The 12,209-nt window shown below is 37.1% G+C and overlaps 1 protein-coding gene across 1 annotated transcript in view; it reads right to left on the bottom strand.

Moving 5' to 3' along the window:
- NBAS (NBAS subunit of NRZ tethering complex) overlaps positions 1-12,209 on the bottom strand; it is a 161,429-nt gene that overhangs the window by 22,911 nt on the left and 126,309 nt on the right. The window lies entirely within an intron of this gene.

The raw sequence follows: 12,209 nt of genomic DNA, 5'->3' as shown, positions 1-12,209 counted from the left end.
CCTTTAACGTGAAACGAGAGATTTCAGTGACAGTTCCTTGCTAAAAGGAATATCTTGAAACAGCACATAGGAATGGGGTTTTCATTTATATTTACTATGTGTCTGTATGTATATGTATACATACATCTAGACAGACAGATGGATTGATCTATATAAAACACACAGAGAGAACTTAAATTTTGCTCTGTATTACTGTCTTTGCTTTCTGAGTCTGGGGAGAGCACAGTGAGGAAGCAGACACCTCCCACAGCAGAAACAGAGCAAGCTCTGTGTAAAAAGGTAGAAATTTCACCTTCACAAAGTGAAAGCTAGCTGAGATGAGTTGCTGTGGCTAGTCATCTCAGTTTTGTTGTAATAATAGATTAATAAAAAAATCCACTTTTAATTGAACACTCTCTTTGTAGCAATTTTGGATGATCTATTCAGATGACTCTGAATGTTGTACTGGGTACTGGGACAATAGCACTCTGCTTTTCCTTCTTTTTTTTTTTTTTTAAACAAAACCCCAAAACATCTTTCTAAACCGCTCTGAGGTTAATCATGCCAAGATAACCCACCATGAACTGCTCAGAGCCCTCTTAACACAAGTGCCTGTAAAGAACCTGTCAATAAACAGAATAACGAGGCCCAAAACTAGGCATGAACTTCAGATGAACCCAAAGAAATATGAAAAAAAAAGTGGAATAAAAAAATCAAACAAACCACAAAACAACAAAAGCAAGGAAAAGGGAAGCAGGGTTTTCAGTTTTAACAACAGATTTGCTCAATTCTGACTTGATTGTCCTCAGTTTCAGGCAGTCTCTTTGGCAGTAGAACACAGCTGGCATCATGTTTCTCATTAAAAGGCTGCACAAATATTTACCACAATGGGAAAGTCAATTAGGGGAATTAATTGTAGAAATTATCCTCATGATAGATTATAAAACAAAATACAAATTAAGTAAAGCCAAACCTTATGTTAAACTGTTAAAACACACAATTTCATTACTGAGGGACTACATATGTTCAGAAACAAGAATATACAAACATCTGCATATGTTAATGGTTCCTTCAAAAAAATCATACAGGAAATTCTCAAAGCAAAATCCTGGCTACACAAACTGCATGAGCTTGTCATAGCCTACAAGAGATTCATTGTTGAATTAAAAACTCTGTGCACTTAAAATTTCTCTTCAAATAAATCCAGCTTTTCTGCCTTACGATCAAATCTTTTGGACTTACCTTAAATCTTACAAGACTCTTTCCTCACAGATTAGATCCTATTAGATGCCCAAAATGTTGAAGGCACTCAGTTTATCAACTTTCAGTGCACTAAGTTTTGACTCATAATGTTATTCTACAGATTTGTTATTTGATTCATACTCATCACCTGTGGTATGGATGAAGGAGTCCAAATATGAAAAGTTGCCTCACAAGTTAGTTATGTAGCTTCTGGAAACCTGAAGTTTTACAAAAACTGTAAGATGATGCACTTGAAGAATGATGAAGTTTAATAAAACTGTGGAAATCACACATGACTGATAAGAAAAGGCCTTTGGCATGGCAGAGGAGTGAGATAATATACCAAACTAAAACACTGCAGAATCAGTGGTTTAGTTTGATACATCATCTCACTCCTGAAATCAAAGTTAAAACCACTATTTACAGCAACTTTGGAATGTAGCTGTATCTGAACTGTGTCCTTAAGTTCTAGATATCCACTAATGTAATCCTGGTCTCCTGATCCAACAGGACAGACACATCTGATAGACTTGCAAATGCTTTATTGCTAAAACTATTTAATTTGACAATCTGGTGCTGACTGACTTGGTTGATGAGAGTGCCTTTTGTTTGAAAAAAAAATGGAAATGCCAATAAAAAGACCCAGTCAATTCAACTCTCTCCTTCCTCTGAGATAATAGAAAAATGCTATTTTTGTATGAGAATGGTGAGCAGGAAAACTAATGCAGACAGACTCCGACCTCCCTCTGTCCACTGGTATCTATTCTGCAAATTCAATTTTACTCTGGGTCAGTGTGACAGAGCCACAGCTTTCATCAACAGATTTTGCTGACTACAAAGGAGATAAATTATAAGGATGTTTATAAATGAAATCAGAAAAATATTTTCACTATAATTGCTTGTTTATTGAGAAAAGCTATATCCATGATTAAAAGCAACTCCCTGTCCTCAAGGCAGAAAAGTTTGCTGTTACCAAGGAATGTAACCAAAAGCTTACTGTTTTACATGATTATAAAATTAATTTTATTGCATCTACCAGATGGTAAATGTAAGTATTTCAAAATATGTTCATGTTCAACACTGCAGCGTAAATTTGAATTAAAATGGCATTGAAAATAGAAACACTAAGCAGGCATTTGACTGGTCCCTTATTGCTACAATAGACAATTGTTCTGCAATTTCTCAGAACTTCCTTGAAAAATGCTGATTTTACGTATCTCCCCACCCCCCCTGCCCAAGCTGTAGTGATAGACAATTTATCTGTGCTGCATCTCAAAGTAATAGGCAGATGTGACATCAAAGATTTTATTCAGATTTGAGATAGGGAACACTGATGCTAAAATTTCCTTCCACTCATCAGACAGGGCTTAACGTGGTTTATAAACAACAACTGAAAGGACTGGTAGCAGTTTGACTGCATTCCTGTAACTGCCATCTTGATGTGCTGTTCATGGCTCAAAAATTCAACAGCCTTGCCCCAAAGAGTTCACAATCTAATTAACTAAATCAGCAAAGAAAATACTGTCCTTCCTATATAACAGGCCAGTAGGGTTTGGTCACTGAAGAAAGCAGTCCTTCCACTTTGCATGTTAGGCTGTAATCTGTCATTCCCTGCTCTGCTGGTATCTTTGGAGGTACTGAAAGTCTGCACAAATGTAAGTTACTGAAACCTACCTCCAGTACAAGGCTGCAAAGTTAAAAGTTTTTTACAAAGGACATATAAAATTACAAGTTAAATAGAAATTTTAAAGTCAATTATTGCTAATATGAACACAAATGTCAAAAATCAGTCAAAAAACCCCAAAAAACAAACACAATCTGCAACACTATACAACTCTTCCTGAAATTGCATAGCAACTGACTCTGCACATGTAAGATTAGGAGCTTTTAAAGGCTGTTATTTATTTCATCATCTTCAAACTGTTTCAAGATGTTAGAAATCCTATCAGCTTTGATGTTAGACACATTATATACTTGTGAAACAATGCAAAACCACAAGCACATATTAAACATCTTATTCAAGATCTTCACATGCTAGAGCAACAGTAAACCCTTTTTCAAGGCAAAACCAAAAATGCTATACCCTGCAACATACACCAGCATCCCATTATTTCTAAACTAGGATTTCTTTTAAAAAAATCCACATTAAACAACTTGTAAATTGAGATTGAGGGGAAAATCCTCCAGGACACAACAGGGTCAGGCTGGAGAGACTAATAACAGGCTTGGAAAAACAAACCACGATATCATTCAGCCACTGGTCCATTAGTATATGGGCAAGGATACAAAGGATGGAGAAAGTCAAGGGCAAAGGAGCCTGTCAGCTTTAAACAGGCTGTTTTGATCTTGCTTTCTCTATCAACCCTAGTTCACATTTTGATAATTCTACTTTCAACACATTTTAGTAAATGGAAGTTTATGTGGTATTAAGTCACAGCTGAGAGATAGCAACTTTTAAAAAATAGTTTCATTGGCCTCACAAAATGCTCCTGTATAATAACAGGATTTAGCTCTGGTTTAATGAAAAAACACAACAGCTAAAACATGATCCCGTTTGTTGCAGATTAAATTCCCTTGCTTGAAAGCAGCTTTTTGCAAGGCTATGCTTAAGGAGTTTTCCCAGTTAATGCAAAGCAAGTTTTATTAAGGGATAGTTACTTAAAAACAACAAAACCAACCAACAAAAAAAATACAAAAATCCCCAACCACATTCCAAGGACTGTGTCAGGGAGGTTTAGGCTGGATATTGGGAAAAGGTTCTCCACCAGGAGGGGTGGCTGGGCACTGGAAGAGGCTCCCCGAGAAGTGGGCACAGCACCAGCCTGACAGAGCTCAGGAAGTGTTTGGACAGTGCTCTCAGGCACTGGGTGTGCCTTGTGACTCCTGGGGTGTCCTGTGCAGGGCCAGGAGCTGGACTCATTGACCATGGGCTGCTCTGACCTAGACTGAAAGCCATAAACACTGTCTGACAGACCAGAAGGAAGTGTCTGCTATCAAAACTACAATCTTAGAGCAATCAATTCAAAATTAAAACTGAAGTCAAGGGTTTTGCATGAACAAACCCACTGTTCACAACCCGTGCCTTATATCCCAGAGGAGGAAGAACTCTGAAGTCAGGTGTTCTTGCACTTTCCTGAGAGCTGGGCTTCGCATAGTAAAACCATTATTGAATTCTGAGCACATATGCAAGCTTGCTGCATGCAGAAACTAAAGAGATGCACATAATAGAACAGGTAAAATCCTGCTCAAATTAAAGCCAGTGTACAAGATATGCAAGTTATGAGATTCAAGTTAAAAAAACAAATCAACAAGAAGCCTACTGGTGATGAATCAAACTAAGGCTCAGCCACATGTTGAGTTCTTATAGAAATACTCAAGAACTTTTTTCTTCTGAAGTGATTTATATATTGTTTAATTCCTTATCTGCTTCATATGCAACTCACTAAGAAACGCATATAGATTCAATAAACACAAATGTGTTGCCTAATGCATAAAATGAATAACTCGTACAGAAAACAAAATCCATTCATTTGTATTCTGCAGGAGACTATGTCCTAATCTGCAAGTACAGAGAAAACCTCTGAGGGCTGTACATAGATATTGGTAGGGAGAATAACAGCAAATAATGATAAAGAAAGATGCTTTTGAAAGACTCCTATAGCTAGCTAGATGGAACTGAAAGAGACAGGACTAACATACATTATTTAAATTGTATATTGACTAGGCGTGACTAGTCATATTGACTAATATGTAAAAATTTGGATGCAAGTATAGTTAAAACTAACACTTGTGCAACATGAGGGACTCACAGACATGTTAAGTAATCTTCTGTGTATGCACCAACTACTAATCATTGTTATATAATTCAGAATTTATATATTATATAAATACTCTAACAGACCAGACAACAGCATTAGAAGATACAGCCCAGAAATGACAAGATTTTCATCTTTATATGTCTTTTAAGCTGTTAACTCAGCATCAGCCATTTCCTTCCTATGATACACAAGTGGTTTCTAATTTTCCCTTTTAATCATCACTACCATCAAGCGGCATCCACAAGCTCACAGTATTCACCCCTATGCATAACTGCTGTCTTGATAACCAAAGTCTGCAATTCTGGCTAATAAAGAAAAATTCTTTTAAAAGCTGTTTACATGTAAGTGAAACATTTTCAGAATTAGTACTTCCAAAAACATCTTCCTGCAAATAGGCAGGACTAGAAAAGTCAAAGATATATTTCTACAAAGAAAGACTCCAACTAAACTAAGACACTGTCTTACAGGAACAGAAGATTGTTGATGTCAACTCCAATTATTTCAGTATTACTCTTTCCAGTTAAAAAAAAAAGAAAAATTCCTTCATTGTTGTTATCATCTAGGCAGGAGCAAATAAAATACCAGGTGGATGGTTATCACAAAATTATTTAAGCTGTAAAAACTGAAATAAGTGAGTAGCTCTGTTGCAGCCATAAAAATAATCTGAATAGGGCAGGCAGCACCTGTCATACCAAATGGCATTACAGAAGCACTGCAGTTGGTGGTTTTCTTTTTGATTTGGTGTAGCTGATGCAGTCACAGTCTTGATAGCTGGGTCCCTAAGTAACAATAGCAGCAATGTGGAAAAAGAACCCCTTACTCTCTCAATCAACACGAAATATCACAAATTCCTATAAAGTAAGAACTATTTTAAGAATACCTGAGTGAGGTCCCTCAGATGATACAGAGTTTGCAGATCTCTAGATAAGAATTGTCAACAAGCACAATGGCTGATGGAATAAGAAAACTGTTTGGAAAAAAGGACAGCATCTATTGTCACAGTTATTTATAAAAACACACTCATTTAAGATACTAACACTAATAATGCCTAAAGAAAACCAGTTTTACAATTTACTTATATTTTCAAAGGGCTTAGAACTACATTCGTGACTAGAGACACTGAAGGGCATAATCTACTAAGAGGAAAAAAAAACCACCCAAAAATGTAAACAAAAAAAAGCAGTTTATAACCAAATAGTAAAGGTAAAAAGTAGAATTTCTCATGGGTTTATGGCTGCTTCCTTGTTTACAAAAACTAAGTTTTGGGGAGACTGCAAGCATGGAACAGACAAAAACACAGACAAATGATTGTCAAGGCTAGTTTATGTCAAAAGAAACCTCCAAAAGACTTAAAAAAAAAAAAAGTCTTAGGTAAGTAAACGACTCTATGATGGCAAATAAAATGTAACAATGGTAACACTACTGCATTTTAAAATATGCTAAATTAGTCTAATGAAGTCAAAACAGTAACCTGAGCCTCACTAAATGAAATCCAGAGAACTCTGGTTGATGTACAGATGAAGTGAAGAGAGCAATCAAGGTGCTGGGATGCATAACCATGGAGTCTTAATTTCCACAAGGACAGCATATTCACTTCTCCAATTACCTTTCTCAGGAGGTGTACTACATATCACAGTGGGTTTTGAGATAGAGGAGAGGATACTTATGGAGAGAAAAAGCTGTGGAGGAGGTGGTGTGACTGGAATTGGTTACTGAGAGTAAACAACAGATTAAGGGAAAAGTGTAGTGAATAAAAAAATTGATTTTATGGATTTTAATATCCTAAAAAAACCACAAAACTTAACAAATCAGATAAAAAGGTTAAGTCACAGAATCACAGAATGCTTTGGGTTGGAAGGGACCTTAGAAAGCATCCAGTTCCAACACCCCTGCCAGGGGCAGGGACACCTTCCACTAGACCAGGTTGCTCAAAGCCCCTTCTAAGCTGGCCTTAAAATACTCCCAGGAATGGGGCAACCCCAACTTCTATGGACAACCTGTTCATGTGCCTCGCCACCCTCACAGTAAAGATTTTTTTTCTACCACTTAGTTTAAACCTACTCTCTTCCAGTCTGAAGCCATTCCCCCCCTGTCCTGTCACTTCAGGCTCTTGTAAAAAGTCCTTCCCCATCTATTTTGGTGGCTCCTTCCAGCTGCTGGAAGGCCATATTTAGGTCATCCCAGTGTTTTCTCTTTTCCAGGCTGAACAATCCCAATTCTCTCAGCCTTTCCTCACAAGAGAGGTGCTCCCTCCCTCAAATCATCTTGGTGGCCTCCTCTGGATGCACTCCAACAGCCTTCTGCTCATGGAGACTTCAGGGCTGGATGCAGCACTGCAGGTGGGGTCTCACCAGGGCAGAGCAGAGCAGAGGGGCAGAATCCCCTCCCTCCCCTGCTGCCCACGCTGCTTTGGATGCAGCCCAGGGCACATTTGTCTTTCTGGGCTGCAGGGACACATGGCTGGGCCATGTCCAGCCTCTCACCCACAGCACCCCCAAGTCCTTCTCAGCCAGGCTGCTGTGATCTGTTTGTTCATCCCCCAGCCTGGACTGACACCAGGACTTTCCCCAGTCCAGGTGCAGCACCAGCACTTGATCTTGTAAAACTCATGAGATTCACACAGGCCCACTTTTTGAGCTTGTCCGGGTCCCTCTGGATGGCATCCCTCCTTCACAAAGTTTCAGCATGTTTTGTGCTCAGTGAAGCATGGTGTGTCCTAAGGCTGAAAATTTAGCAGGGGATGCCCAAGATTGAATCACAGTTTATCCACTGATTTTTTTGAAATACAATAACAGAAGTCTGATTCTATTGCTAATAAGCTCTTAATTTTTCTGGGATCAAAACTGATTATACACTGTTTCAACCATTCTGCACTTAAACCTTCATTACAAAAGACCTATGAGGGAGAGTGAATGATCCCCCATCAATCCACTCCAGAGCATTCTTATTTTCCTTTGAAGCCACTGCTACTGGTCACAGAGCATTGCAGTGCCCAGGGCTCAATTCAAAACTTGTGTGCACTCACACTGCTGCTTTTCTCTACACTTTGTCTTATCTGCTATACTTGTGTAGTTAATGGAGAATATTTCATTTGCATCTAAAAGTATTTAATTAATCATACACGCTACAATTTATGTTCCCTGAAAAAGAAAATCACATGTTTTCATATGGATGAATTGCATCTTCAAGGAATGGAAATTAGTGTTTTAAAATATTAATTAAAACTTAAATTAAATTTCTTAAGCTTAATTTTTATGCATTACCAGCAGAGAAACAATGTCTCTAGAATTATAAACAACATAATAACAAATTTACTCAGAGTTGATAGGAACATAAATCTTTCTTCTAATTAAGCATTTTTCACAAATAAAAGATGGCTGAGGATAAAACAGATACAGCTCCTTCCCTTGTGTTTTGCCAGATCAAACTAAATACACGTTCCATTGTTACCTGATAAATGGCTTCAACAAAATGGACTTCTCATGTGTAAATCTATGACATGAGAAGAGGAAATGGGAAAAAGCTGAAAATCACTGGACATTGATATTCCCTTTGAGATCTTTCTCAAGGAACTAGTATGAAGAAACACCATTTTTCATTAACACATTTTTCATTGCAAGTTTTTCATTAACAGGGTTAAAAGATGAACAAAGCAGCAATGGAGTCTTGACAGCCACCCCAAGCTCTCGGAAAGTCAATGCAGACATTACTAAGGTTGCTGAGACACAAGGTTGCATATGCCATACATCAACTGCCACACAGGCAGGAAGGAAGGAAAATGTTTTGTGCACATCCCACACACACAACACCAATTAATCTGCCAATATTTCAAAGCTAAACTTTAGAAAAAAAATAAATAAGAGAAGCGCCCAAAGTTACACTTTTAAATCCTTAATAGACGTTCCTTCAAATTTTCAAAAACATTTAGCCCTCAGCAGCTCTCTATACCCCAAGATCATGAAAAAACTATAATATAACAATATGAGGGAGAAGGCTAAATGAGATTACCTTCTCTAAATGACAAAGCTATTTGCATTTAAGTGGCATGCAAGTAGTAATTACATTTTGTATTTGCATAATAATGAAACAATCCTTTCAAGAAAAGGTGTGTCTTGTAGAAGCTTCACAATGAATAACTTTATATATAAAGTAAGCCTTGGTATACTTCCAGAAGCTTTTTAGTGCCCCTGTAACTTCCTGAGGCAAACCCCAACTCATTTCTGTAACCTATGCCTTGTAGCTGGTCACTGAGCTCACCAGCTAACTACACATACACACACACACACATAACCTGTCAGCTGACACTTCAGGCTTGTTAGACACTACTGAGTCATTACAGACTATATTTTTATATTATTTGAAAATAAATGGATTTCCCATCTTAGATAAATACAGATAAATTTTGATACCAACATTCTAAATGATGTCTTTCTTCCCCCTCCAACATTTTTTAATATAGAAAAAGTCAGTATTTTGAACCATATTTTTCATGCACCAGTTAACTAGAAAATTACAGAACCTGAAGAGCTCAGATAAAATTCATCAAGGGGATTAAAACAAGGCATGCCTCCTCCTCCTCCATAGCGTGGGATGCTACTGGAATGTGAATTAAAGACTCTCAAGCCTTTGAAAAATGAGGACCCCTGAATTTTTAATTTTGTTAACTAATCATTAGAGAACTGGAAATCACTGTGTTTCTGAATGTTTGATAGGTAGCTGCTTCCATAAAGTACATTTTTAATTTTGTAGGAGCTGGCCTGTTTCCCAGCACATTGATTTGTGGGACCACTACTTACAGCACCTAGAGCATAATTAAATATTAAGTCCCTCCTTGATGTATGCAAAGCCTGTCTAAAAGGATTAGTAGGCACACTGAGGGTGGCTTTCACACGTTTTCTGGTAATTGAACACTGCAATATCATTAAAATTATCTTTATTAAATAGAAATCCACATTCATACTTTATAATATCTGCTGTCCCTTTTTGTGCCAAGGATTGGTACAGGAAAAGAGGGATCCCCCAAAAGCATGTAAGAAATGCCGTGCAAGAAATAATACAACAATCTGGAAGCAAGATAATGAATGCATTTTTGACCTATTTGCAATCTAAAGTTCATTAAAAAGCCCTGAAAACCAACAACCTTTAAACACATTCCTGTAAAATCTAAAACCAGCACTCAATCCACAGCCCCTTCCCTCCCCACTTATTTTAGATTTTAGATTAATTTTTTTAATTATTACTTTTCTGGATGAGAAAGGATGACCAAATTGATAAAGGTGTAGTGATAATAGAGAAAGCGATGTCTACAGACAAGGCAGGCAGACTGACATAGTTTGAAAGATGAGATTCCTCCTGTCTACTTCTTCTTACAGGATTACTCAGCAACCTGATTAAACTTTTTAGTTGTCCTTCAATACTCTCTCCTGTATAAACAGGGTTGCTTTTAAAGGTCTTTGTACCTGAAGTGTGAACTTGCATGAGAAAATTGTGTCTTAACCATAATGCTCTGCCAAAGCTCATATAGAAATCTCTCTCTTTGCTTTTCAGCAACCATGTAATCACTGACTTCTGCAGTGTTCTTATTCCACTAATACACCTGAAAGACTGGGAAATGTATAGTTTTCAATTTGTTATTTTATGATTATATTTTCCTTGTTTGTTAGTTCACAAAATATGCAAACTTAGTAAGATCTCAAACAAGGCCATCACTTGCCTTTCTAGTATCAGTTTGTAGATTAACATTTGACATCAGCTGACTAAAAGAGGAAAAAAATACCAAATAAATACATCTAAGACCACTTATTTATTTTCTTGGACATTTGTGAAGAACTTTGAATTTCAGTGACAGGTATCTAATGGACAAGCCAACATGACTCTTCTGTCTAAATAACACGTTAGTCACCTAGCACAAAATATTTGAAGAAAAGAAAGGGTTCTTATCAACCACACTGAGCTTGAGCTGACATGAAAATGAGAATAACTTTTAATATATTTCAACAGGATTCTTATAATTGCACTCGGTAGCAGAAATTGGGGTGCACAATCAATGATTTTTATGTATGTACATTTAAGCACTGCTTTCACTATTGTTAAGCATGAAAGCTATTTCTACACTTAGCTAAACACTAAATAGTATATACAGAGAAATTAGTATTACGGTGTTGTGTACATATTTTCAGACAGTTATCTCTGAAAGGTTTGAGCTTATCTAGTGCATTTTTCGAGCTTTATTACATGTCTTCTTGTACTACTTGCTTACTCATCAGAAAAAGTGTGAAGCACTGAAGTGATCAGCAACTCTGTGATGAGCAGATGAACTGTTGCTGAGCCAGTACAAACTTCTTCCCTTGCAAAAAGAAAATCAGGTTTTCCTGCTTGAAACTAGGAGTATTCTAAAAATCCCTTCAGGAAACGGAAAGTAACTGATTATATGGAGGCCTAAACAGGCTGGAAGACTGAGGAAGCAAAATTTGCACAAGGTTTAACAGCTGTGATGCACCTGGACAGGTGGGGACAGCACAGCTGTGGTTGTCTCAGCTCTGCTGAGAAAGCCCTGGGGGTTCTGGTGGGCAGTGAGCTACACATGAGCCAGCAGCACATGAAATGCATTCAATTAAGTCCTAAAATTAGGTTTTGTAAACAAATGGATGAATATTTCTTTTTGCAGAGATATACATCCTGACTTACAAGATTATGGGAGAAAATAAAGTTTTGATAAATATTTAAGGTAAAATCACAAGTATAATAAGTCTCATAAGGCTTCTGTCAAATACAGGTTCTCTTCCTGTCTTCTACAAACATGGCTGGAAACTATTACCTGCATGTATCTTGTTTTCTTAAGACATACTCTAGTTGAATGTTTTATAATTGGAAATGATTTTGAATTGGAAAGCAGATCACAGGCAACACAAATACTGACAAAGGATTGAAATGAAGAATCTAATCACAGACACCTGCATAGTAGTTGAGGAGTTAAATGCTGGTATTACTGTAAATACAAGAGAAAAAGTAATTTCCAAAGAAACCAAGAGATAAGTACTTTCTTTTCCTTTTAAGATTTTTATTAGGATTGTTCCCTTGGATGAATTTAGCACAGCAACTCAAAACTGAGATATTGCTTTTGTTTTATATGAATATAAAGTGGGTTTGTTCATAGATTTTTTTTGGGAA

Source organism: Molothrus aeneus, chromosome 3 (assembly GCF_037042795.1).
Source record: "Molothrus aeneus isolate 106 chromosome 3, BPBGC_Maene_1.0, whole genome shotgun sequence".
Taxonomy (NCBI): domain Eukaryota; kingdom Metazoa; phylum Chordata; class Aves; order Passeriformes; family Icteridae; genus Molothrus; species Molothrus aeneus.
The sequence above is the reverse complement of the archived record's forward strand: the minus strand, read 5'-3'. Positions and strand labels throughout refer to the sequence as shown.